A 27,935-nucleotide genomic window follows, 5' to 3' on the forward strand; every position below is an offset into this window, starting at 1 on the left:
TTTTCCCTTTCGAAGATGGTGTGCTAGCGGAACCCGGAAAGATGAGGAAAACTAGGAGCGAAAAGAAAAGGTCTCAGGTTAATCCACAAAGACTGCCAGGGGGAATCTGTACTGCTAAAACTTCTGAGCCAGACAAACATTTATCTGAGGCACACCCAGGGGGGGATGAGTGCTGATATGAATGAAAAAGAGTGGGATGAGACGCAGTTAGACTCACTGAACTTCAGGAAAGAACAAGCAGAAGATAAGAACTTGCAGTACGCTTTTAACCAGGTTGTTAGTACCGAGGGAGACTATTAGCAGGATAGGGACAGTCATAGCCTGACACATTTTATTATTAAAAATAATTTACTGTATTGGGTAACTAAAACTGATGAAGGGGAATGGCTTGAGCAGTTATTGGTTCTGAAGTCACTGCAACAGGTCGTGTTACGAGAACGTAATCGAGATGTTTTTTAAAATCAATGTTGGAATTAGGAGTGATAGAGGAATCGAAAAGTGGCTGGAGCAGCCTACTCATAATGGTTCCAAAATCTGACGGGTCGATGAGGTTTTGTATTGATATTTAAAAAAGTAAATGAAATATCCAAATTTGACGCATACCCGATGCTGAGGGTTGACGAATTATTGGAGAAATTGGGCAAAGCCAAGTTTATTACAACATTGGATCTAACCAAGGGTTATTGGCAGGTGCCCTTGTCACCCTCTTCTAAAGAAACGACAGCGTTTTCAACTCTGGCCATTCAGGTGTAACATGTTGACAGCTGAGAGACGAAATCGCCGTCTTCTGTGGGCCAGAGAACATCTGAGTGGCAGCAGAGAGAGTGGTGGAGTGTTTAATTCACTGATGAATGCCATTTTGCCCTTGACAGACTTGACGGAAGACAACATGTGTGGAGACGTCGTGGTAAGCATTATGCTGACTGTTGCGTTGTTCAAGCCAACTGGTGGGGCGGTGGAAGTGTGATGATGTGGAGAGGAAACTCCTTTAACACAAGATTGAGGGCAACCTTACTGCTCAGTGATATATAGACGAAGTTCTTGAGACAACAGTTTTTCCGTTCCTGCAAGCCAATCCGGAAGTGTTGATTTTCCAGCTGGACAATGCAAAACCACACAATGCTAAGATTACAATTGCACGATGTCAAGGTCTTGCCATGGCCAGCTTTTTCTCCTGACCTGAGTCCAATAGAACATCTGTGGGACCAAATCGCCAGTGCCATCCACAGGAGAAAACCACGACCAGCCAACCTTCGCCAGCTGGCTGCAGCTGCACAGGAAGAGTGGCGGAACATCCCCAACAGTCTATCCAGATGCGTCAACGCTGCCAGGATTGTGTTAAAGCTCAGGAAGGTCATACCCGATACTAACTTTTTAATGTTTTCATTTTGACAGTGTGTCATGTTTCATACTGAAAACTTATCAAGATCTGTATTTTTGTTCACATTTTCTGTGATTTTATTTGATATCTACGTTTAAAATATTTGATTAAATCCATTAGACCTTAGTGTTGCATTTCTTTTGTGCATCAGTATATATATAACAACATTTCATTTCAGTATCTTGTACTCAATTGTGTGTAGAGAGGTCTAAATCTAAAGTATGTCAAGACTTTGTGGCCGGCACACATATTGAAAGATTTGTTTTTTAAACTGTAGTTCTGGGTAGGTTACCAAAGGAATTTGGATTATTGCCAACACAGTTTGAAAGGATCTGGAGGGCTGTCAAACCGCAGAGGTTCTCAGCTGTGTTTCCTTTTCCCATCCCCCCCAGGTACTCCCGGCACAGCATTCAGTAACTGGATAGGCTTTGAGAAACACGGGCCACACGAGACGTGTTTGTAGTTTTAAGAATTAGCCTTCTGGGGCCTGAGGCTATGAGCGAGGGAGGGAAGTGCAGCCGCCGGACCCCAAAGATCGTGACTGCAAGTTGTTTTTGGAGGCACAATGTATAACATAACAGTTTATATTAAATGGATTGATAACATACATTATTAAAATCCTACCAGTCAATTAAAAGACCACAACTAAATGAAAAAAAATGGATAATGTGTTTCTACACGACCACAAGCCAAAATACACCCCAAGGAATGCCTTAACCTCTACAGTACTGTATCACAAACAGAACCTGCTTTTATCTCTTTTTTTGAAGCACATTTATTGCCTTTTCTTTTCTACAAGCTTTTCTATCGGATTTCTGCAATCAGCAGTCCTCAGGTAAAAATGCAGATAGAAAAGGTGACTTAAAATGCATTTCAAAGGAAGATGCATGGGCTTCCAATGCAAAGGGGGGGGCTGTCAGAACGCAGGGCTGTGAATGAATTACACGAAACACTGGAAGTAGGTGAATTAATTTCTAAATAGCAATTTTGAAACTTGATACAAAGAAGTGATCTTTTATTTTTGTGTACCATCCCGATGCGGATTGGATTGTAGACTGCAGGCCCAGCTTCACAGACTGGCTTCATGGTGCGGGGTTGGGCATGGTTGAGAAGACATGGGATTTACATTCCACGAGTTTTCAGGTGGTAAAATGTACTAGGCCTTTACTGGCATGGGTGCATGATTTACAAAGCATTTGAAAAAGCTAAACAGTGACAGCTGATTGTTCCACTTTTTTCTATTTCCGTTGGCACACAGAACTGGTTTGCTGCAACTCAGAATACAAATTAGCAGCAATTTACTAATCAAGAACCAATTTACTACTGTCACGGGATACCCCTGGTGCGATTGCTAGGGTCTGCACATGTGGTACAAATATAACCCTGCTTCATGGACATGCAAGAAGGCAGTAGCCAAAAACATTGGTCTACTTAACTATAGTTTTACCTTTATTTTAAAACCGTATTTAATTTAGTTAATTTAGTTTAACCCTGGTCTGGACCTGGTCCGACATCGCAATTTTCCCTTTCCGGTCCAATATTGGACCCTGTCCGACATCAGCAAAAAGACGCAAAAAAACGTGTTTCTAGTCGTTTTTTCTCCGGAAAAAGCCGAGAAAGCCATTCAATGGCCGAGTGGGAGCGACAGGAGCCGAGACAAGCCGATAAAAAAATTAGTCATACTTGACCCCGGCATCAGATAACGGCGGCCATAAGGAAACAAGCTGGCTGCTACTGCATCAGCGTTCAGAGAATATCACGGACATTTGAAGAGCTTTTTTCAGATGTTATAGTAATAAAATAATGACTTGGATTGCATTATTGAGGAGTTTGGTGATAAAACGAGTGATCAGGAGATGATTGTGTTATTTCATTTCTTTGCTATAGTGAATGAAAGGGTGGGGGGAGTGTCTAAAATTAACTGCACGTGTGAAAGTAATTTGAACCTGACACGCCTGACACACACTTAATAAATGGACTGCAAAGGATTAAAACCGTATTTACTAAATATGTATTCACCTAATAAATGATCATTATTATTATAATTTTTTATACATAAATTTAGAATCCCCAGTTGTTTTACCCCTGATTTTCTCCCCAGTTTTGAATGTCCAATTATGTCTTCTCACCGCAGCAATTCCCCCACACAGTTCAGGAAAACTAAAGGTTCAATGTGCATCCTCCAATCCCCCGACCAAGCCAGCTTCCTCTTTTACACCCAAGAACTCGAGAGTGGATGTTAGCGAGCTACCGGCCTCTGAAGGACAAAGGTCACCCCTGCCCATGTCCACTTTAACTCACCAGGTGCCTGGCCAGTAGGGTCCACTGTAGTGTGATGATGAGAAACAGTCCCTGACAGTTTTGCCTCCCTAACCCGCTGGAGGGCCGATGTGACGCTCCCTCCAGACTCCCCAGCGAAGACTGGTTACTTCACACAGCCAGGACGTGAACCTTTTGCTCGCGTGGCTGAATGACTCACTCTGCACACCACGTGGCTGTGCTTTTACCAGATGAGCCACTTGGGGACCCTTACCTAATAAATTAAGTATGTAGAATATTAAAATGAATGACCAAATTCCAAAGTTGTTCCTGTTGCAGAAATATATTATCTAATGTTGTTGCTTTCTGTAATTATCTGCATTGATGTTTATGTGACTTCTGCTCATTGTGAGTGATCATTAGGCAGTGCTTACTGAAATTCCAGGGAACAGAAATGGTTTCATTTGAGAGAATACTCTTGAAGGGTGCATCTGCTGTCTTCCTGCCATTCTCATTACTTACTCTATGCTGTCTCAATTATCTTTCAAATACATGTAATCAACAGCAAGCACAATAGACTGCTTTTAACAGGGGAAAAAACATCTCCATAGCACTGGTATCTAACATTTTATAATCAAGCAAATAATATATGCTTTTAAAAACTGTTCCATGGGACATGAATTCATGAAAACCAGTCAGACTGTAAGAATGTGTCAGATCCACCCCCCTGTCATGCCAGGCTGTATTGTGTTGATTGAAAAGCAGAGGCTGTGCCAGTAGCCAAGGTTCACCTGACACATTCTCTTCATGGCCGTGGTTTTGCTTTTATTAAAACTGTATGACATTCGCTTGCAAAGGCCCGAGACTTTTCAAACGCTTTCAGCATGGTTACGTGCAGAGCTGGATGAAATGTTAGTGCAGCATCCGCCCTCTCCAAATTGCACACATCTTGATCAAATAGAACGAGGAATTCTTTCTTACTTTTACTGCTCAGGATTTTTTTTTTATTTCCTTTATTTTGTTTTCATTTTCTTTCCTTGCCCTTTTTATTGCACATTTAATTTTTGTCACACTAATGGGTTACAAACCTAATCTGTTCTAATGTTTATTCACACTAATAAATATGAGCTCTGGATTTAGTACCTAATAAACTGGCCCCACAATCAGTACTTGATGAAAATTCATCCTGTCTGACTGTTCTGATGATTTGTGATTGACTTCCTTCAGATGTCACTGTCCTTTCCTGTCTTCATCATCCCATATTAGTCTGCAGGTAAAGTGATCAGTTTTTTTTCCAAAACATTCAGCATTCCTTAAAAGACATGTGCAGACAGCAGTCCTTCCTTCCTAACAGTTTACTGTGGTACACCATGGGAAAAACAGCACAGTGCAGCATGAGAGCATACACACTCCCCAGCCTTGGAGCCTGATTGGTTCGGTCTCACCTCTGAGAGGGTTCTCCTCTGAGAAGGCAGCTCTCCCTGAGCCTGGGGGAATCCCTGTATTCTTTACTAGCAACTTGTTTTCAACTATGCCAGTGTCCCTCGCTTGACCCTTTGCATGTTCATTTCCTTATGTCTTTCAGAATTTCTGTCTCCCTGTGTGGTCCGGTCATGCAGATCTCCCAAAGCGCATGCATTCCTTGTTAGCTGGGGTGACTTCTAGTCTTCTCAAATGTACCTTCAATCCTTCTCTTCATTTTCCCCTTGTGGGAAGTAACGCTTGCTTCCTAGGCATGGAGGCTGATCATTTGGATCTCACCTCCGCGAGGGTGGCTCTCCACAAGCAATGGGGAAAGCATGTCATCTTCCAAAGCATGTCATCTTCCTAAAGTCACAAGCACACAATTCCTATCTCAAGTCCCAGGCTTTACTCTTCGCAGCCCTTGCTCCTGTTCCATGAATTATAGTGAAATCATGGGGAAGGATTACTCTTTAGACATCTTGTGCATAAAAAAGAACAGTGCTACAAATGGCATGTGCATTGTATTAAAAAGACTATTTACAACAACCTTGAAAGAGGTTAGAATGATATTACAGAAACATTCTAATTTTACTTACCTAATCGTGGCCATTAACAACAGGTAAAACTGGATTTCGATTTGTCTACGAGGATGGTAAATGTAATTATTTGGTAAATGTTTCCGCTGCTACTGATTGCACTTAGTTTTATTTTTTTAACTATGTACTGTTAATGTGTTTCATGGGGTTATCTCTCGTCAAATCCTTTACCTTCCGATAAGACTTCTGATAAAATACATTCTCGACCTTGAAAGTTAAGCAAGACCTGCTGGCCTTGATATCTAGTCTTCTCAGGATCGGCATCATCATGCTGTTCTTGGTCTAGTAGGACAAAGTCACCCCTTTAGAGTATAATCCATTATCAAAGCAACAGCTGCATCTTCCAGGTATACCATGTAGACACATCATTTTCAACATACCATCGAGTTTCTGTTTTTCAAGTTGCATTCAGTCATTTACCTTTATACCTTTATATAAAGCTCAAGGTCATGTCAGCCAATCAGAGAACTGATATTATTATTATTATTATTTATTTCTTAGCTGACGCCCTTATCCAGGGCGACTTACAATTATTACAAGTTATCACACAATTACCCATTTATACAGTTGGGTTTTTACGGAACAATCTAGGTAAAGTACCTTGCTCAAGGGTACAGCAGCAGTGTCCCCACCTGGGATTGAACCCACGACCCTCCGGTCAAGAGTCCAGAGCCCTAACCACTACTCCACACTGCTGCCCTATGATATCCATTCATCAGTTGATATCCATTCATATGATATCCATTCATCAGTTACACTGCAGCAGCACAAATCCAACTCAGACCATGTAAGCATCCCCTCAGCCATGTTAAACCTGTAATTACAGCCATGTAGTTACACTATAACCCCAGGTGAAACTTGCATCCACTTATGTGGCATGGTTCAGTTCAAACACAACACTTCTTGGTTGTGTTACTAAAGTCATTAAGCCACCATGGAGCAACCTCTCTGCCAGCTCTCAGCTTTCCTGTCCAACCACTCTCTGCTTGACCCGCTCCAATCTGGCTTCCGCTCTGCTCACTCCACTGAAACCGCCCTCCTGTCTGTCACCAACTCACTTAAGTGTGCCCGAGCTGCCTCTCTCTCCTCTGTCCTAATTCTCCTCGACCTCTCTGCTGCCTTTGACACTGTTGATCACTCTATTCTACTATCATCTCTTGCTGACCTGGGGATCTCTGGCACTGCTCTGGCCTGGTTCTCCTCCTACCTCTCCAACCGCACTTACCAGGTAACCTGGCGTGGAGCAACCTCCACACCTCACCCTCTCTTAACTGGAGTCCCCCAAGGGTCAGTCTTGGGTCCTCTCCTGTTCTCTTTCTACACCCGCTCCCTGGGCCCCCTCATCACATCCTATGGTTTCTCATACCATTTCTATGCTGATGATGCTCAGATTTTCCTCTCCTTCCCCACCTCTGACTCCACCATCTCCTCCCGTATCTCTACCTGTCTGTCTGCTATTTCCTCCTGGATGCACTCGCATCACCTCAAACTCAACCTCTCTAAATCTGACCTCCTTTTCTTTCCCTCCTCCTCCCCCTCCTCTGATCTCTCTATCTCTGTTCCTCTGGAATCTACCACACTCTCTCCCTCTTCCTCAGCTAAGAACCTTGGAGTCACCCTGGACCCCTGCCTCTCTTATTCCCAGCACATCTCCACTCTGGCACGCACTTGCCGATTCTTCCTGAGCAACATCCAAAGAATCCGACCCTTCCTCACCAACTATGCTACCCAGCTCCTGGTCCAGGCCCTGGTACTCTCCCGCCTAGACTACTGCAACTCACTCCTGGCTGGCCTCCCTGCGTCCGCCACCCGTCCGCTCCAGCTCATCCAGAACTCTGCTGCCCGCCTGGTGTTCTCTCTGCCTCGCTTCGCCCACGCTACTCCACTACTCTGCTCGCTCCACTGGCTCCCGATCACCGCTCGCATCCAGTTCAAGACTCTTGTACTAGCCTACAGATGCCTTGACCAGACTGCACCCAGCTACCTCCAGACCCTCATCTCTCCCTACACCCCCACTCGACCTCTCCGCTCCGCCTGCACTAGAAGACTGGCTCTACCTCCGCTACGCTCCCCTGCTTCCAGAGCCCACTCCTTCTCCACCCTTGCTCCGCAGTGGTGGAATGACCTTCCTACAGATGTCAGGACTGCCCAGTCCCTGACCACATTCCGGCGCCTCCTTAAGACTCACCTCTTCAAACAGCACCTGTAGAACTCCTCTGTTTGTATCCTGGGACACTATCACCCTTCATTTAAATGTGCTTTATTTTGCTCTTATCTGCCCCCTATTTTACTGTATTTAATCCTGTACTTCAGAATACTGTAATCTGCCAAGTGTTTAACCTGTAGTATTTTGTATTTAATCATATCCTGATGTAACTATCACTATTTAATCATATCCTGATGTAACTATCACTATTATCTGCTGTATTATTGAATTGTGGTTTGTCACACTTGAACAAAAGTTATTGTATTTCTTGCTCTTATTGTATTACTTGTATTGTAACACTTGAAATGTATTTGCTTACGATTGTAAGTCGCCCTGGATAAGGGCATCTGCTAAGAAATAAATAATAATAATAATAACCTCCTTAAATTTGAGCTCGCAACATCTCTCCTTTCTAAGAAAAAACTAGATAGCAGGAACTGTAATCTTCATGCATGATCATGCATGAATGAAATAATCAAGACATGCCATTTTACTTGATAATTCTATAAATATAAACAGAACCATTCTTTAAGTGCCTAGATTGTGAAGAAATCCAAAAGTTTATTTATTGGCAAAACATGATTTTGGATTTTTGGTGGTGGGCTCTGACTTATGAGCAGTACTGTGTACCCAGCATCTTGTTCCTGTTCAGAATGTATTTATTGATTTATTTGCTTATTAGTTTATTTATTGTTTACTGGTCTACCCAACATACAGGAACTCCTGAAATACTTCTCCTAGTTCACCAAAGTGTAGATTTTCTGTTCTTGAAAAAAATCACTGAGGAATTCAGACTGTCACTGGAATATCACTTTATTGCACAAATTGGTTTCCAACCCTCAGGACAACATGCTGGTGAGTAAACATCCGCTCAATAAAACCCTTTCCGAAAAACAGAACATTCTTCAGTGTGATTTGGAGTAACTTAGGATATTATCTCTGACTTTGGTATCATTAGCGCCCCAATCACACAGCTTCCACTTGGTTCCCCTGGTGACAAGACAACAGAACAATAGACTAGCTACAGGAATTATCACTGCTCTTGATTGCACGTTCCCTATCTGGACAGCTGGCTATCTTTCCTGTTAAAGGTAGCCACATTACGACATAATAGCCCCAATAACAGTAATAGCTAAGGAACCCTGTTGACCTGATAGTCAGCTGGAAAGCATCTCTGGAAGGGTGCTGCTAATGACCTATTGGAACTGCTCATCTCTGTAAAAACTGCTAGTCAATTCTACTTGGTTTCAGGTGCAATATGAGCTTTTATGTGGAAAGTACAGGCAGCACACCATTTGGTTACTGAAGCAGGCAAGGATAGAGTCGACGGAGAGCCATACGATTCCAAAGGTCCTTTGGATAAAGGCATCTGCAAATAAATAAACAAATAAATAAATAATAATTGCACTGCAAGTGACAAGGATGCACTTTAGTTTTGTGTTCATAGTAACATTTTCTGTTCACCAAACTGAGCTCAGGTTTTGGCAATTCTTTTCATTCTGCACTGTGTTTCAGAGATCTGCAGATAGTAAATGGTTAAGCTAAAAGTGTGTAAAGCAGGCAACTATGTATTTATTATTACTGTCTTCCCTAGAGTGCAATGTAGCATTGCAATTTTATTTGGAATATTATTATTATTTATTTCTTAGAAGATGCCCTTATACAGGGCGACTTACAATTGTTACAAGATATCACATTATTTTTACATACAATTACATTATTTTTTACACATTATTATTATTTTTTTTTTTTACATACAATTACCCATTTATACAGTTGGGTTTTTACTGGAGCAATCGAGGTAAAGTACCTTGCTCAAGGGTACAGCAGCAGTGTCCCCCACCTGGGATTGAACCCACAACCTTCCGGTCTAGAGTCCAGAGCCCTAACCACAACTCCACACTGCTGTCCACATGATATGTACATTAAGCACTGCCTACAGATTCAGTTAAAGGGAAAAACACTTGAGAAGTACACATATTTATTAAATATTACAAAATGAATTTCAATAGGAAGAAAAGGTAATTGAATTGACAGAGCATGCAGAAGTGGGGCAGGGTGCATACCTCCCCCACCAATCTGAGAAGCAGCAGCTTTCTAAACACAGTCATCATCTAATCAACAATAATAAAAGTGGAAAGATCTACATTTAACTGCACCACTGATCTGTTCAGTAAAGAGACACACAGGAGCACAGCAGTGTAGCTGCAACCTGAACCACTACTGTAAAAGGAACCCTAACGAAACCAATCTCTGAATATGCCTGGTATAAATGTGTGAAATTCCTAGTGATTGGCTTACTTTGTACTGTTATTAATATACTTCTTTATTGAGAGCAAATCAAAGTTATTTATCCAGTTGATAGAGGGTTGCACATTTAGAATACGCTCCTTGGCTTTTCAACAATTATCATCTTCTTGTATCCAGTGCATCAGATGCTATATTGCTCTTAGTGAAACACTGTTGGGTTCCAAACCTATTATCTGTTATCCTGTTCATTCTTCCACCAAACTACAGTATAATTTCCAATGTATCTTAATGTAATCTGTACAGAAAGGTTGTCTTGGTATGGTCCCCAGTGGCTCACCTTATACAAATCCAGCCTCTCCTTGCTGGGGACTAACATTGTACTGGCCTTTGAGCTTCCGCAGGGGAAGGGGGGTTCACCTTTTCATCACAAATATCAAAATTGTAGTTTTTTTTAAAAATACAAATTAAAAGATTCTTATTTGAATGCCCTACATTTGAAGATATCCACACTCTGTTTAAAAAAAAAGAAAACAAAGAAAATCACATTTTCCACTGGTGTAAAGATATCTTTTTTGGGAGTCACATAGGAATGCTCTAATACACAAATTAACATTGAAGTGGAAAGATCAGGGGATCTCATGAAGAATCCTAGGAGTGTGGGTAAACTTGTTCTTGTGGGTAGGTCTATAGAAAATTAGTCTGTTTATCCCTAGTTTAAATATTGTTTCATTTTCATGGCAACCAGATAAACAACTTGTAAGTGTCGTGAAAAATGTCTTGCCTATGTTGATGTATCGGTAACAGTGTTGCCAGATTAGGCTGGTTCCCACCCAATTGGGCTGTTTTGTTATTATTTGTCCTGGTAAAAATTGCATTGTGCGGGTGATGATATTTTGGGCTAGTTTTAGGTCTTTGGGCGGGTAATTTGTATTTTCTGTCAGAGGTCCATAAAAAATATTTAAAAAAAAAATAAAAATTATAAGTACATATAAAAAAAAGTAAGATTCAATGAGCTGAAGGTAAGATTTCGTCACTAAAACACTTACTTTTCATAACCACTATAACCCACCTTAACACAAGCATGGACGAATGATTGACAGCAGCAGAAGACCATCACGTCGCCACGAGCGAAACGTTTTCCCTTGTGGCTCAACTATTGTTCACCAAGTTCGCCATGGTGGCGAAAGCTTTGAAAAATTTACTTGTTTAAGACTGCCAGCATGATTACTTTCAACGTGTGCTGGTAGATGATCAATACAGACTGTTTAGTTTGATTTCATTTCACCAAATGAAAGCCCTTTAGCTTGTTCATGTAAAATGTATGCCACAAACGTTGTGTTTGGCGGGAAGACAGAGGTTCTAATTAGAAACAGTCAACAGGCAGCGCTGCTTGTAATTTTTTTTTATATATATAACATGGCATCCAAACGGAAAAATTCTTGACATGTTTTAAAAAAAAAATGTAGACAAATTATCTGAATAATGTTCCAGAAAGATGTAGCCCAAGGAATAGCAACCATGTAAACACAACTAAAATATGAATGTGACAGTCACAGGGAGGTGAAGCAGTCTGGTTTCAAACATACCACCGTCCCGAAAAGAACATTTTCACAGACTGCAAGCCAGAAACACGCAGCTTCAAAAAATCACAGCTAAGTTGTTTTTTTTTTTCTGTTGTTTGCTATCTCTTTAAAATGTGTTGAAATATATTTTGGAAATAGTAACAGAGTGGATTTGAAAGAGGAACAATTTAATAATAAAAACAAATATTTATTATTTTTAAAAAGAAGGGTTCGTCTCACTATGATATATTGAGTTTTAATGTCAGAATCGGAGCAATATTACTGTCAGTAGTCCCAGGTGAAAGAAAATTATTTTTAACACAGTAGCGGCTGTACAATCCTACTAATATTATTAATCACGTTAGTACAAGCTTGTGTAACTAGAGCTGCGGTTGGTCAGGTAGGCATTAATATTAACATACACTAATAGCACTGTCCTGCAGTGGAAAGAAAACTGCGTCACAGTCAAAATAATGTAAAGGATTATGCAGTACATGAATATCTCTGCAAACCTATTCAGAATTTAGGAAATATGTACTGACATTTTTTCATGTGGGACCAAGTTTGGCATTTATTAAATGAGAGTCAGAGTTATAGTGCACTTTACATACTGTATATGGTTTATGTGTATTATAAAGGGTAGGGTCTGGCATTTAAATATTTACGTGTTTTCAAATAAAATACACAGCTTTTTGCCTTGTGAAACAGAATGTTTAACTTGTATACAGTATTGTTTAGTGGCTTAAGTTTTTCCAGTGTGATTAAAAAATGTTAAGTTACTTTAGCCACAGTGGCTAACTAAATGAAAGTCTTAAAGGGAATGTAGCCTCCCCGGGAACTGCTGGTCAATTTTGATTCTAGCATGTACAGCAACTAGCTGATACTGTTGGATAATTGGAGACAAAGTGAAATGTATATAGTTCACTTTTCTGTTTTTGGAATGCTGATTATGCTGTGCTACAAGACCAGTGCAGTACTGCTGGTGAGACTTTTTGTCAACAAAGTGGAATGTATATAGTTCATGTTTCTGTTTCTGAGTATGCAGAGGTACAAGACCAGTGCAGTGCAGTCAGTAAGTGTAAACATTTTATTTAACTTTCTTTGTTAATTGCTATTAGTATTGCTGTTATAATACAAATGTATTAGGGTGTGTATGGGTTGTATGTCGTCGTCCTCTTTCACTGTAACCAGTCACCACTCTTCCTTAGACTTACCAATCACCACGTTGCTCTCTTTCACTGTAACCAATCACCACTCTTCCTCAGACTTACTGTTCATCTTGTGGCTGTCTTTCACTGTAACCAATCACCACTCTTCCTCAGACTTACCAATCATCTCATGGCTCTCTTTCACTGTAACCAATCACCACTCTTCCTCAGACTTACTGTTCATCTTGTGGCTGTCTTTCACTGTAACCAATCACCACTCTTCCTCAGACTTACCGATCATCTCATGGCTCTCTTTCACTGTAACCAGTCATCACTCTTCCTCAGACTTACCAATCACCACGTGGCTCTCTTTCACTGTAACCAATCACCACTCTTCCTCAGACTTACTGTTCATCTTGTGGCTGTCTTTCACTGTAACCAGTCACCACTCTTCCTCAGACTTACCGATCATCTCATGGCTCTCTTTCACTGTAACCAGTCACCACTCTTCCTCAGACTTACTGTTCATCTTGTGGCTGTCTTTCACTGTAACCAGTCACCACTGGATTACTGGGATTCATGCGTTTTCAGACCTTTAGGTAAAAATCCCTTTCATTAGAGGTTCTGTTTAGCTCACAGTTTTTCTTTTTGTTTCGTGGTTACTTCATATTTGAGAATATCACACAAATATTGTTTTTAACCGTAAGGTAGGAAAATGTTAGACTTATTGTATTGTGTGATGTATACATATTAGGTAAGATAATAAGGAATTGTTTTGGTAGCTGTTTAGTTTAAACCAATCATTTGCTATTGTGAGCTTGAGTAAGTAAAACAAATAAATTGCCACAAGACTGACGAGGTAAGTATAGTATTTTTTTTTCTAAATAAAATGTTATCTTCTAAATGATTACATTAATCTGAGTATGATCCAGGTTTACTTGAAATCATCATCTTTTTATTGGAATAAGTACTTTGAGGGTTATTACTTGAAATTAATTGATAAAATACACTAATAATAAAACAAGAATGCACATGGAAATATGTGAATTAGTACACATACATCACATGAAAGATAAGCAATGAAAACACATATGTTCATTGTACAGCATACAAATCACACATCTGTTTTTGAAAAAATTGTATTTCTATAGTAGTTTAAATGCAGGATGACATTTACAAAATACTGTGCATGTGGGGGTAATGTTTAAATTTTATGCTTTTATGTTTTCATTAGGTTTTGTATTAATCCATTGATGGAAAGTACAGTAGTTCTTTAGAGTTATTTTTCGCATTGTTGAACTTGCTGTATGGAGTGATATTGCTGATGAGGAGTAGGGCAGGTTCATGGATTACTGAGCCTTTTGATCAGCCTGGAAATGTTCTAGCAAATGACATATAATATATTCAGTTACATACAGCGAATACTTACTGTCATTATTCAGCACACAAAGGGACAAACAAACTTGTTTCTGAATGTAAGATGGATTTGGCGGCATCCTTAGGAAGGAAGCAATTAATGTAAGTTCTTCATGGAAACTAAATCAATTTTTCAGACAAAAACATATGCCCAGTACTGTACTGTATATTTGTATGAAACCAAAGTTTTCATGCAACCTCTGAATGAAATTAGGCTGGTGACCAACTTTACTTCTCAAACTGTCTAAAAAAATATAACATAAACAGGAGACACATGCTTACCTCACCGCCCAAGTGGCTGCATCCTGCTGAAGGAAGTGTTGTGGAACAAATAATCCTGTGCTTTTACCACGCGACGCAGGTAGTGCATTGCATGCCTACAGTTACACAAAACAAAAACCCTTTCCACCAGCGTTTGGACACTGCACTCATTCATTATCATTGCAGAGCCTTCCCATGCGCACACCACCAGTCCTGTCTGAAACTCCAGTGTCTGAGGCAGAGGGCTCATTTCATTTGCTCCCAATGGGTTTCCTATAAGCTGGTTCCCCTTTTCTTCTTTCTGTGCTTGTATTGTACACTTCTGACTGCAGCAGTTGTCTTGCTGCAATCAGAATACGTGGCCATAGGTATAAGCACCAGAAAGCAACAATGCATCTATTGCATTGTATCTGAAATGTTTTCCTATCCTGAGCTAATGTGTAAATGATGAATACATAACTACAAAACCAAAGGAAGAATCAAACGATTCTTAGCACAATAAGAGACTGAACCCGAAACAACGTTAATAAAGCAAGTTTAACATGCCTTTTAACATTCATTTCAACCTGCCTTCAGCATTTCTTAAATAAATATACTGGACAGTAAACAAGACCACTTGCATTAGATTTGCCTGGTAGAAAACCTCATTACAATGGCCATTTTGTGCAGCAAAGCTCCAAATATTGTTTACTGTAGATGGACCATGTTTCATGTCTCAGGAGCTTTGAAATGGCCGTTACCATGGAAATGTTACTGTTCCTGCACTGGCGAGGACGCCCTCCTAACACAGGAATAAAAGTACAGTATGTTTAGTTGTAGCAGGGCTGGAGCCTCGAGGGATGGTTATGGAACAGCTATTTCTCAAATTGTCTACCACTATGCTGTGTGAATCTGTTGATAGCTGAACAGACTTTTATATATTATTTACAATTATATATTTTTTATTGTGCTCAATTAATGTACCCCCATTTTTCACCCCTATTTAGAATGTCCAATTATGTTCTCTCACAGCAGAGATCCCCACAACAGCTCAAGAGAAGTGAAGGTCAGCGGGCATCCAATCCCATAACCAAGCCAGTTGCCTCTTTATATCCATAAGCTCTACATCAGATGCTGGCCTTAGAGGACAAAGGTCTGTCCTGCAGACGTCCGTTTGAATGCCCCAGGTTTGCTGTAGCATTGTGAGGAGCACCAGAGCTTGTGGTATCTCCAGGAAAGACAGGCAGCTTTGCACAGACCGGACATGGACACACGCTTCTCTGACAGTACATCATGCAGCTGTGCCTCTACCAGGTGAGGTAAGAACTTGTCAAACTTGTTGTGTAAAAAGGGAGCCCTACCTGGTAAAACACAGATCAGGCAGTTGTATCACAGTAATTAGATCTAACATCTCCAGGGTATTACAATCGGGTCCTAGATCTCAACTGGACATGCTGTCTCATTTTATAAATTGAGAGAAACAGATCTGTGTGGTTTTCCAGTCCACCTGATAAGGCCTAATCTGATGTATCTGGGGTATAGACACTTTGATGCATCTCCACTGTTTATTTGATTTTGTTTCTGTTCCAAACCAGATTGCTTTGACTGTAAACAAACAATTCATTCTGTGTTTGCAAAGCCATTTGCTGTGTACTTCAAGAACATGCACATGAGGGTCTTTAGGGGTAAATACAATCTTAATGGATTTCTTTTAAAGCATATAAGCCATTTTCTCTTAGAGAGCAAAAATTGGATACACTTTTAAAAAAGGTACATTAAATGTACTGACGCTGTAGTTACAATTTACTAACATTTACTACATGGACCTGGGGGTTGCTTTCAAAGTGCAATTTTCATTGTGTAAGTCGGATTGCCATATGTAAAGCAATCTGTTATCCGGTTGCATATCTGCTTTCAAAACTTAGTATAGTAATATAATAGTATATATAAAGATCACGTTTTATGTTTTCCACTTACCAGGAAGCCAAGTGTCTCGGAGTGCTCTAACCCTATGAGTAGAATTGCTCTGCTGCAGTACAGTATGAAGGAATCAGGCCATGATCCTGGGTAATCTTCTCAAACACTGCTAATGAAATGTTCTGCAGCACAGGTCATTTACACATTAATGCAAAGAAACCTTTCCGTATTTCAATACATAACTTCAACGTTAGTTGGGTTGAAAGGTCGAGTGCGGTCCGAAAGGGTTTCTGGCATGCCAGCTACTTGAAAACATTTTACCTGGATTTGTACTGCTCTTCTTCGGTGGTTGGGAAATTAATGAAATCCCAGGCTCGTTTGAAGAAAGTTTCAGTAACTTATTTAGTTATTTTGGATCCTTGTAGATCACTATTGAATACCTGTGTCAACCCAGTGGCACACAAGTTCTTAAAATCGATGTAACGTACATTGTTTGTACCTCGTCATTTTGGTACAGGTACCAAAATGTGACATGTATAAATGTACAATTGTGATACCTTGTAAAAATCTGGTACCTGTAGCAAAATATAAATGTTCTTTTTGGTATAGTTAAAACAATACAACATCGCTTACAGTATTGGTGATTGTTGTCTTGGTAACCAGAGTGTGGAGATTCTAAACACAGTGAGAGAAGGGCTCTGTAGAAGCCTATCTTAAAATTATTCATTGGAATCTGGCTCTTCAAGAAACAAGGATCAGAAGTCACAGTATCGTATCAGTGGAACAAATTTGAAAGTGGTATTTGTCCTGGGTACTTTTAAAATAAATGTCAATAATAAAAACAAAAAAAACATCATTGCCTCCTATACAGGCTTCATAACAGTGCACGATATACTGAGGTGGTGTAAATGTACTTCACTTGATTATGTTTAAAAAGACCCAAGCAAGTTTTAAAAATCATTGTGTAGCCATCATGTTAGTAAATGTAAGTGATCAGATCACATGAATGGAATGAAAATCAGACCAGCCACACAGCTCAAGGAGATACGTTTAATATATATATATATATATATATATATATATATATATATATATATATATTCACATAAAAATGTGTTAAACCCAACTTACTTCAATGTAAAACTTAACAAGTTTTCAAAATAGATGCCTTGTAGAAATATCATTATTTTGTCAAAAGCTAAAGACAAAATAACAAAGCTGATTTCATCTGTAACATTTTGTTTTACCTCTCACCCGAGACCACAGGTATTCACGTCCCTGGAAAGATTCATCAGCATCCTTAACACGATAGAGGGACCAAAGATCCAACCCTCAGAGACCAAGAAGCATTAAAAAAATGCAACCTCCATTTGAGATGTCTTCATATTACTCATCTCAATCAGTATTACACAAGAACAAGAAGCCAGAGTGAACACTGGGATAGAGGCCATCATAGTCCCCTGACTGCAGAAACACACATAGGGGTGACTCGGCTATACAATTGAAGACAAACGCTCACCCAACATATGAAAGGATAGTCATCATTGAGCCAGATTTCTGTCCGCTTCACAAAAAGTGAAGACATGAGGTTAATTCTGAGGTTGTTTGTTTTTGAGCTTGTCTGTAGTTTAAGCTGAGTATTGTTTCCATGCTGCGTGTCTTCTAGCCCGTCATGGAAAGGATTTTTAATGGATGATGATTGAACTCCCTGTTATCATCTTCCAGATTTTCCAAGCATTCCTGCCCTGGGTTCAAGTACAAAGCCTTTTTTTTGTCAACATTGGCATCAAAGAAAGAATTCACCTTTTTCTCTATTGCTTCCAGTCCTTTGTTAATTAAATCCAATTGGAATGGTGCACGCTGTTGAGGTTAAGTTAATTCAAATATGCTGTGAGTTCACTTCAGTGTTCTGAGGTCTATGTTTCAAATAACATTCTTTTGAAAAACATTCCCTTTATGATTAAAGGGGGTTTCTCATATTAGGTTGCTTTATGACAAGTTCATCTTTTCTATTTTGGGTTACTGATACTGAACCCCACTCCTAATGCCTTTGTGTGCTGTGTAAAACGCTGGGAGTCTGCATTGCATGCTGTCTGTTAGTTTTAATGCAGATAAGCAAAAACGTTTTCCTTGAGAAAAATCAAAGCCTTCCTACCATATTGAAAGATTATGTAGTTAGTACCATATTTAGAGCAGGGATCAAATACTGGCACACACGTCACAAATAACTGGCTCAATTCCTTAAATATTTTGGGTTTGGAAATGGGTGTTCTTTTCCTAAGACTGAAGTCGGCTGTTTCTGTCCTGTAGATCTGACATATTTCATTTAAGTGGAGTAACACATGAAGTTAAAACTGTGGGCGTTGTTCACAATTTTAAGGTCTCATTAAAGAATGCTTTATTCTCCTATCTCTTAAGAAAACTAGCGGCAGAATGGGGTCAGGTTAAATGGGTGCATTGATTCTAATGTAACCTGGCCACATACATGAAAGTGTTAGAAGACAGAGAGAGCAGGCTGTAAGAACAGTATGTAAACTTGTTTGGGGGTGCTAAAGGCACACAGGCCTGTGGCCGCAACGCATTTGCTTTGACCTGGAATCAGCTTTTTTAAATTTTTGTTTCGAATCGTCTAGCAAAATGAATTTTTGTAAATAAAACACGAAAGCTAGTGTTTGGTCAGTGCTTGACATTTTTCTGTTTTTCTTCCCCCACATGTATAAATGCTCCTGGATCAGTATGCAAATCAGTGCAGGGAACTCCTGGTAAAAGGACAGCTGTTACAAAGAGATTATTTCATTGTTAAGATGGGCCTGAACATAGATTACTTTTGCTTGTATTTTGTTTGTTTTGTTTTTATTTGTTAATTATCAACAAAAGTCCACTTAAACTTAATTTTTCTGTTCCTATATAATACTTTAGCAAGTATTGTTAAAGAACCAAGCTGCCACATATTTAGCCATGCATCCTTAATTTTAGATTATAAACAGGAACCTAAAGTAATAAATTGAACGATATGCAATCCCTTTTGAAATGAATATAAAGCTTGAGAGGTTTTCAGGCAGGAAATCTATAGTATCATTAATACAAGTGCCTAGTACATTCATTGGTCAATCTACAAGCCAATTACAGGAGAAGTTCCCATCAACCTATCAGTTATATAAACCTATTTCGCAAACTCAGTCCTGCCGTGCTTTCAACCACCTCCTCCCCAACCACTACCACCTCATTCCCAGCCAGGGGCGTCATTTGCTATAGGGCAGGTGGAGCAGTTGCCCCACCAACTTTGGTTTGCCCCCCCAGACGATCTATATGACATTATGTCTTCCACTTTTTGACCCCCCCCCCCCCTCCCGACACATAATATAATCACATATAACTTGACACATTTTTTTTCAGTGATCTTAGAGTAATGTCACTAGATGCTTCTGTAAAATGGTTATAAAAACAATGATGTTGTACCACTGTTTGTTTATGGTAGCACTAGTTATATTGTGTAACTGTGTAATGTTTACTTAACTGGGATATCGATAGCTTGCAGCAGAGCAATCCGGTTAGCGTTAAGCCTTTACTCGCTAGAAAAACACAAAAGTTTCAGTGAAAACGACGACCGCAATGTTACACACTTTATTACTATAAAATGAGACTTAGGGGAACAACATTCTGAGTTTGTTATAAACCAGTGCAACCAGTGCAAAGCTTGCATTGCACATTTTTTCAATAATGTATTTTAAGAATAAGAGCGATGTTGACAAAGCGCAGCACGCTATCTCGTTGTAAACTGGCACAATTACTGGCTGTTTTTCTCATTTATGAAGTTATTTGGGACAGGGAATGTTCAATGTTGACACAAGTTTGCCCCCCTCCCCCCACAGAATTTTTTTCTGAAATGACGCCCGTGCTCCCAGTCTTGTCCGGAGGGTGGGAGTATACGATGCTCCTCTGCCTAATATTTTCTGTTCACCGGGACGAACACGTCGCATAGATTTATTATTTTATTGTTTGTTTTTTAGCAGGCAGCACCGGGATGCTCTGAAGGATGAGGCTGTGCTCCAACTATTCTTAGTCTACTTATTTTTCTTCACCCATTGTTTGGAAATGTTCATGGAAATGTGTAAGATTTTGTAGAAATTACAAAAAATGCATTGAAAAGTTAAACACTGACAGAACTGCCACTGCTTTGCTTTTTGCTTACAGCTCACATGATTTATAAGGGTCAACTGAGCAGCTAAGAAGGGTCAGGATCACTATTAACACCGTTCTGCACTGCTGAGTGCAAAAAGACAGCCCTTCTAGAATGAATTCCATTGCTTCAGTGCCTGTTGTGTGTTCTTTCTTGCACTGTGCTAACAATCTGCTGTGTTGAGTGGAGTTGTCTTTCCTAGAACGGTATGTAGGTCTGGAAGTCAGGTGCATTGCTCTGGTATCTTGTGGAACATCGTCAGTAGCTTCTTAGCTGCCTGAGCAGCAGTATGGAGTAGTGGTTAGGGCTCTGGACTCCTGACCAGAGGGTCGTGGGTTCACCCAGGTGGGGGACACTGCTGCTGTACCCTTGAGCAAGGTATTTTACCTAGACTGCTCCAATAAAAACCCAACTGTATAAATGGGTAATTGTATGAATAAATGATGTGATATCTTGTAACAATTGTAAGTTGCCCTGGATAAACCCAGCAGGAAAGATATTCTGCACTTTGATTGGCTTGGAAACCAGTCCTTAATCTATGGTATATGCCTGTAGAATGTTTCTGGTGCGCTGATTTAAATGAGTGGCATATTGTCAACAATTACAGAACCATGTTAAAAAGTATATTGCTTCAACTGGGGATACAGCAAAGATGAAGCCATGCATTTCTTGTAAACAAGGATGTTCTGTAACTCAATTAAAATGCGACTTCGTATGGGATGTATCTTGTCAAGTCGAGGGATGGGATAACCCCCAGAGCCAAATGTCCTGTTTGATTATACAGTATGCCCAGCATTAGGAATCACTAACATATAGCACATTTCTTTAAACAAAAACAAATTGTTCTTTAAGAGTTCTGGCCAAAATTGGAATGAAGTGAAACACATCAGAGGTTGCTTAACTCAGTTGTGAGAGTTTGCAGAGTGTACTTGTCACACACAGCTTTCATCTTATGAAAGTTTACCACAGTAAAAATCCAAGGTACTGTCAGATTCCCACGCTTTCCCTGCAGTTATACTTTACATTTACCATATTTTACAATGCTTTTACAGTGCTTCCCTGTCCTTTACCATGCTTTCACTTAGCTTTATTACACCTTGCTATACTTTTATGCAGTAACTTGTAAGGGCCCTTACTCTCCTCTTCCATTTCTAAAGGGAATACTCAATTTGCATAATATTATACACAACTAATAATACAAATCTAAGACACATTAGCTGGAAGCACTTTCCACCCTCACAGCGCAGGTGTATTTGTCTTAGCAATACTGGCCTATCAATCTAATTTCCAGAGAGTCGTGTTCTCCAGATGTTTTCTGGCTTTTCATCATATTATGCACGCAAGAGTCAAATCCTTTCATATCAAGTGGGATCTAGGAATTTAAAAACGAAAACCCCAGCCACCCATACTGATAAATGCTACCCACTCAAGTCAGATTGCCTTTGAAGAGCCTGGCAGACTTGCACCTTTAGGCCACATGTGTCAAGGCCAGCATCTTTCTATGAGATCGCAGAGACTAGGCTCAGAGAAAGAGGGCTGCAGCTGTATGTAAAAAGTGAGTGCAAATGCTACAGCAACCCTCTTTCTGCACACTTACAAAAAAGCAAATCAAAAAGATGGCCATTGCAAAATGTTCATTTTGTGGTCAATTAACCATTTCTTTGTGGATTTTGCTGTGTGCTTGGGGTCATTGTTTTGCTGGAAGATCCACTTGCAGCCAAGTTTCAGCCTCCTGGCAGAGGCAACTAGGTTTTTGGCTAAAATGTCCTGGGACTGGGTAGAGTTCATGATGCCGTTGACCTTAACAAGGGCCCCAGGACCAGTGGAAGCAAAACAGCCCCATAACATCAAAGATCCACCACCATATTTTACAGTAGGTATGAGGTTCTTTTCTGCACATGCATCCTTCTTTCGACGCCAAACCCAGCGCTGTTGTACGTGGACAAAGAGCTCTATTTTCCTCTCATCTGACCATAGCACATGGTTCCAATCGAAGTGCCAATGCCGTTTAGCAAACTCCAGGCACTTATGTTTGTTGGTTGCTCTCAATAAAGGTTTTTTTCTGGCAACCCTTCCAAATAGCCTGTTGTCATGGAGGTGGCGTCTAATTGTAGATTTGGAGACTTGGTGACCCCAAGATGCAATCAAGTACTGTAATTCTCCAACTGTGGCCCTTGGATTTCCCTTTGCTTCCCGAACCATCTGCCTCACTGTGTGTGGGGGCAAGATACACTTGCGTCCTCTACCAGGCAAGTTTACCACTGTTCCAGTGGTTTTGAACTTCTTAATTATTGCCCTAATAGTGATAAGTGGTATATTTAGTTTTTTAGCTATTGTTTTGTACCCATTGCCTGATTTATGGAGGTCAACAACCATTTGTCTCTTTTCATTTGTGAGTTCTAATTTTTATTTATAAGAATCTTTAGGGGTGCCAATAATTCTGACACCTAGCTTTTTTATTACTTGTTAATAAAAAAAAAAAACTTTTTCTCTGAGCAATTGTAAAAGAATATGGTTTTCCCATATATCTGAGCATAAAATATAGCTCATTATTTATTTTATACAGCCATTTTTGCTCATCTTTATCAAGGGTGCCAATCATTTTGGAGATGACTGTGTATATATATAACATTATTAAAATGTTTTTTTAATTTTTTTTTTTTCAAGTTTTCAGATGTTTATTTAAAACACAATTTATCGCAGGAGAATCTCAGATGCCAGGACTGTTGCAAGCTTGTTATTCTGACTTTGATATCCTTGCATAGGTGCATCATCTTGGTTGGTGACAAAACTGCATACGGGATGCTGAAGTAAACAACATGTTTGCTGAAGCTTTCCACGCACATGCACACACACACACGCACACACACACACTGTTGTTTGATTTCTCTGTGTTACTGTAACTCTGGGACTGTTGTTTGATTTCTCTGTGTTACTGTAACTCTGGGACTGTGTGTTTGATTTCTGTGTGTTACTGTACCTCTGGGACTGTGTGTTTGATTTCTGTGTGTTACTGTAACTCTGGGACTGTGTGTTTGATTTCTGTGTGTTACTGTACCTCTGGGACTGTGTGTTTGATTTCTGTGTGTTACTGTACCTCTGGGACTGTGTGTTTGATTTCTGTGTGTTACTGTAACTCTGGGACTGTGTGTTTGATTTCTATGTGTTACTGTAACTCTGGGACTGTGTGTTTGATTTCTATGTGTTACTGTACCTCTGGGACTGTGTGTTTGATTTCTGTGTGTTACTGTAACTCTGGGACTGTGTGTTTGATTTCTGTGTGTTACTGTACCTCTGGGACTGTGTGTTTGATTTCTGTGTGTTACTGTAACTCTGGGACTGTGTGTTTGATTTCTATGTGTTACTGTAACTCTGGGACTGTGTGTTTGATTTCTATGTGTTACTGTACCTCTGGGACTGTGTGTTTGATTTCTGTGTGTTACTGTAACTCTGGGACTGTGTGTTTGATTTCTATGTGTTACTGTAACTGGGACTGTGTGTTTGATTTCTGTGTGTTACTGTACCTCTGGGACTGTGTGTTTGATTTCTGTGTGTTACTGTAACTGGGACTGTGTTTGATTTCTGTGTGTTACTGTAACTCTGGGACTGTGTGTTTGATTTCTGTGTGTTACTGTAACTCTGGGACTGTGTGTTGTGTTGACTATCCAGTATGGCTTTCTCATGGCCATCTCAATGGCATGTGCTGTATATTAAACTTATACAGCTAATATCTGAGAATGATTTGCTTTAGCTCAAGTTCCACATCTCCTTAGCAACACAAATTAATGGAAATGGAAAAGTTACTTGATGCTAGATATCTCAATGATTGTTGCATTCATAACTATGTCACAATGGCTATGCTTACCTTCTATGATTGACAACCAAAATATTTGCACATCCCCTCCTTACTTATGATAAAATGACACCTACTGGCGCGGTACTTTGATTGATGTAAACCCTTGTCATAATAACAAAGGAGGATTTTTTTTCCAGGAATAATAGCGATACAATCTTAGCGTGCTACCTCTATTTTCATTGTAAATGTAGCCAATACTGTTATAACTATCTTAGGATAATGTCACAAAGACTGTGTAGCTCTTATAAAGGATTTCCTGTTTGGAAATAAAAATCAAACACACAAATACCTTGAAGCCCACTGTGACAGGATAGCCGTGTGGTGACGTCAGGCCAGATGCAGGAAGAACACAGAGAGACACTGCAGGTACGGTGCAATGGTGCGTGCGCCATTTTATTTTCAAATAACAAAAATAAAAAGGTTTAACAAAAAGACTTGCTCACAGAGCAAAACAAAAGATGTAAACAAAAACAAAAATCACGGACACAAAACACACAGGTCAGGCTGGGCAGATTGCTTTCACTGATCCTATGTTTTCGTTTTTTTTTAAAACTGCTCTCGTTCCTCCTCTCGAACACCCACCACGAGCGCAAAAAGCTGCAGACTTTTATTTACTGTGGCTGAGGGATTAACTACACCGTGTAACAAATTTTTTATTTTTTTTGGTTCCTGGGTAGTAAGTGTTATTTCCTAATTGCTTATGCCTCAAAAGTATAGAAAATGGCTATTATTCCCCACAAACTTTGCTTTTGTGACCAGGACAGTGATATTTTGAAATGTACCTATTTCCAATGAGAAAACGGGCGAATTTGTTTTTTTCGTTCACATAAATTCAGAAAAAAACAACATATGAATCCAAATTAACATGTATTTATACTAAAGTAATACAAAAATGACTACAAAAGATTTAGAAGTGAGTAGTTTTTCGAGATTTACGATTATACTGTAAATCACTTTCACGAATCAGCCCCCAAATGTAGTCTCCAATCATGTTCTCGTTATACTGTCCTTCATTGACAGCTCATCCAGGAGCCTCAAAGCTGTGCTGCTCCATAATGGTAACAAGTACACGTCTCTTCCCCTGGCTCACTCGGTGCACCTCAAAGAGGATTACAACAGCATCAAGACCTTGCTGGACCCCTTGAAGTATGATGAGTACGGCTGGGACCCCCGGAAGGTGCTGATGCCACCACTGCACATCAAATTGGGCCTTATGAAACAATTTGTCAGAGCTCTAGATAAGGAGTCGGCAGCCTTCAAGTACCTTCAAGACTTCTTCCCTAAGCTGTCTGAGGCAAAGGTCAAAGCCGGTGTCTTCGTCGGACCACAGATAAAGAAGATCCTGGAGTGCAATGAATTCCCCAAGAAGCTCACTAGTAAGGAGAAAGCGGCTTGGAACAGCTTTGTTGCAGTGGTTCGGGACTTCCTGGGCAAACACAAGGCCGAAAACTATGTGGAGCTGGTTGAGACTCTGGTGAAGAACTACGGCACAATGGGCTGTAGGATGTCCCTCAAAGTACATATCCTTGATGCTCATCTTGATAAATTCAAGGAGAACATGGGAGCGTACTCGGAGGAGCAAGGCAAGCGCTTCCACCAGGATATACTGGACTTTGAACGCCGCTACCAAGGACAGTATAACGAGAACATGATGGGAGACTACATTTGGGGGCTGATTCGTGAAAGTGATTTACAGTATAATCGTAAATCTCGAAAAACTACTCACTTCTAAATCTTTTGTAGTCATTTTTGTATTACTTAAGTATAAATACATGTTAATTTGGATTCATATGTTGTTTTTTTCTGACTTTATGTGAACGAAAAGACACAGATTCGCCTGTTTTCTCATTGGAAATAGGTACATTTCAAAATATCACTGTCCTGGTCACAAAAGCAAAGTTTGTGGGGAATAATAGCCATTTAAAATACTTTTGAGGCATAAGCAATTAGGAAATAACACTTACTACCCAGGAACAAAAATTGTGTTACATAGTGCTATCAATTATCTCATTACCCCTCGGCCACAATCCGCACGAGTTTCCTAATTACATACTGGCAGAGGACAAGCTGCCAACCTCACCTCTGCCAGAACACATTCAAATAAAAACAACAAATACACGGCTTAGCCGTCATATATATATACATACTAAATTATACTACAAAACACTGTATTTTTTAAAATCAAAACAAACACATGGTGTTTCACTGTCATTAAATAAACACAACCAAAATAACTAATAAAACATGATGTGCAGAGGTCCCCGCCCTGTCACACCCACATTTTTTTATGAACAAAATATCTATAAGAAATCTGTGCAATTTAACATTTTAAATAGTTAAAATCAGTACAAAGACCCCTTATTGTGCCAATTGGCATGGCCAAGCTCATATGTCTTGATCTAAATTCATATTCTATTCCTCTTACTTTATATTGATAATGGTATTCATTAACTTGACCTCTGCTGCACTGCACAGTTCTGTTCCCCTGATTAGATATTATTCGGTTCTGCACTCCTGTCTGTGTTTAACACTCCAGCCTCGTCTCCCACTGCCACTCAAATCTGAAGAGAAAGGGTCTTTTACAATATTGCCAGCTGGGGCCTCCAATTTCAATTAACCACAAATTGCGCAAGTGGGTTCACACATCCCCCGTCTACATCACTGTGACCTCATTCTGTCTGTTAAATATTTACACAGTTTCTTTAAGAACACACAGAATATAAAAAAGGGTATCAAAGCCACCTTTTGCCCCGCACAAGACAGCTGTAAATCATTGCGTGTCCCCAGCCGCAGTGCCAAGTAGGGGCCATGGGGTGGGTGGGGGGTGGGCAGCTCACCTCAGCACACAGCTTACTATATTTCCATTTGAAAAATAAGAAATACAAAAATATCTAAAAAACTGTGTCTTTTACTTACTGTACTAAATGTGTGTTCTTAAGATATGTGTATATGGTGGCTAGTACCTTATAATGCAGTGTGGAGTAGTGGTTAGGGCTCTGGGCTCTGGACTCTTGACCAGAGGGTCATGGGTTCAATCCCAGGTGGGGGACACTGCTGCTGTACCCTTGAGCAAGTGATATCTTGTAACAATTGTAAGTCGCCCTGGATAAGGGCATCTGCTAAGAAATTAATAATAATGATGTCAGTAATTTTCATTCAGGTTGTACAGTTAAGTTTATGGCATGTGTGTTTGTATATATATATATATATATATATATATATATATATATATATATATATATATATTTATATATATATATATATATATATATATATATATATATATATATATATATATATATATATATATATATATATAGTGAACCGGAGCTCCCTCTCTGCCTCTTCCTTTGTTGCCCCTTTAAAAGCAAACCCAGGACACAGGAACTTGCAGTTAGTGCGGTTGAGCACTTTTATTTACAAAAACTAAACAAAAACAAAATAAATACCTAGCTCTTTT

At 39.8% G+C, this 27,935-nt stretch overlaps 1 long non-coding RNA gene across 1 annotated transcript; it reads left to right on the plus strand.

The window, feature by feature from the left end:
* Positions 1–12,597: 12,597 nt before the first annotated feature.
* On the plus strand, positions 12,598–19,881 carry LOC131697807 (uncharacterized). The gene is made up of 3 exons (XR_009307491.1): positions 12,598–13,465; positions 15,555–15,836; positions 17,706–19,881. It is a non-coding gene; the product is annotated as an uncharacterized LOC131697807 (long non-coding RNA).
* Positions 19,882–27,935: the final 8,054 nt, after the last annotated feature.

The sequence above is a fragment of the Acipenser ruthenus genome, chromosome 2 (assembly GCF_902713425.1).
Source record: "Acipenser ruthenus chromosome 2, fAciRut3.2 maternal haplotype, whole genome shotgun sequence".
Taxonomy (NCBI): Eukaryota; Metazoa; Chordata; class Actinopteri; order Acipenseriformes; family Acipenseridae; genus Acipenser; species Acipenser ruthenus.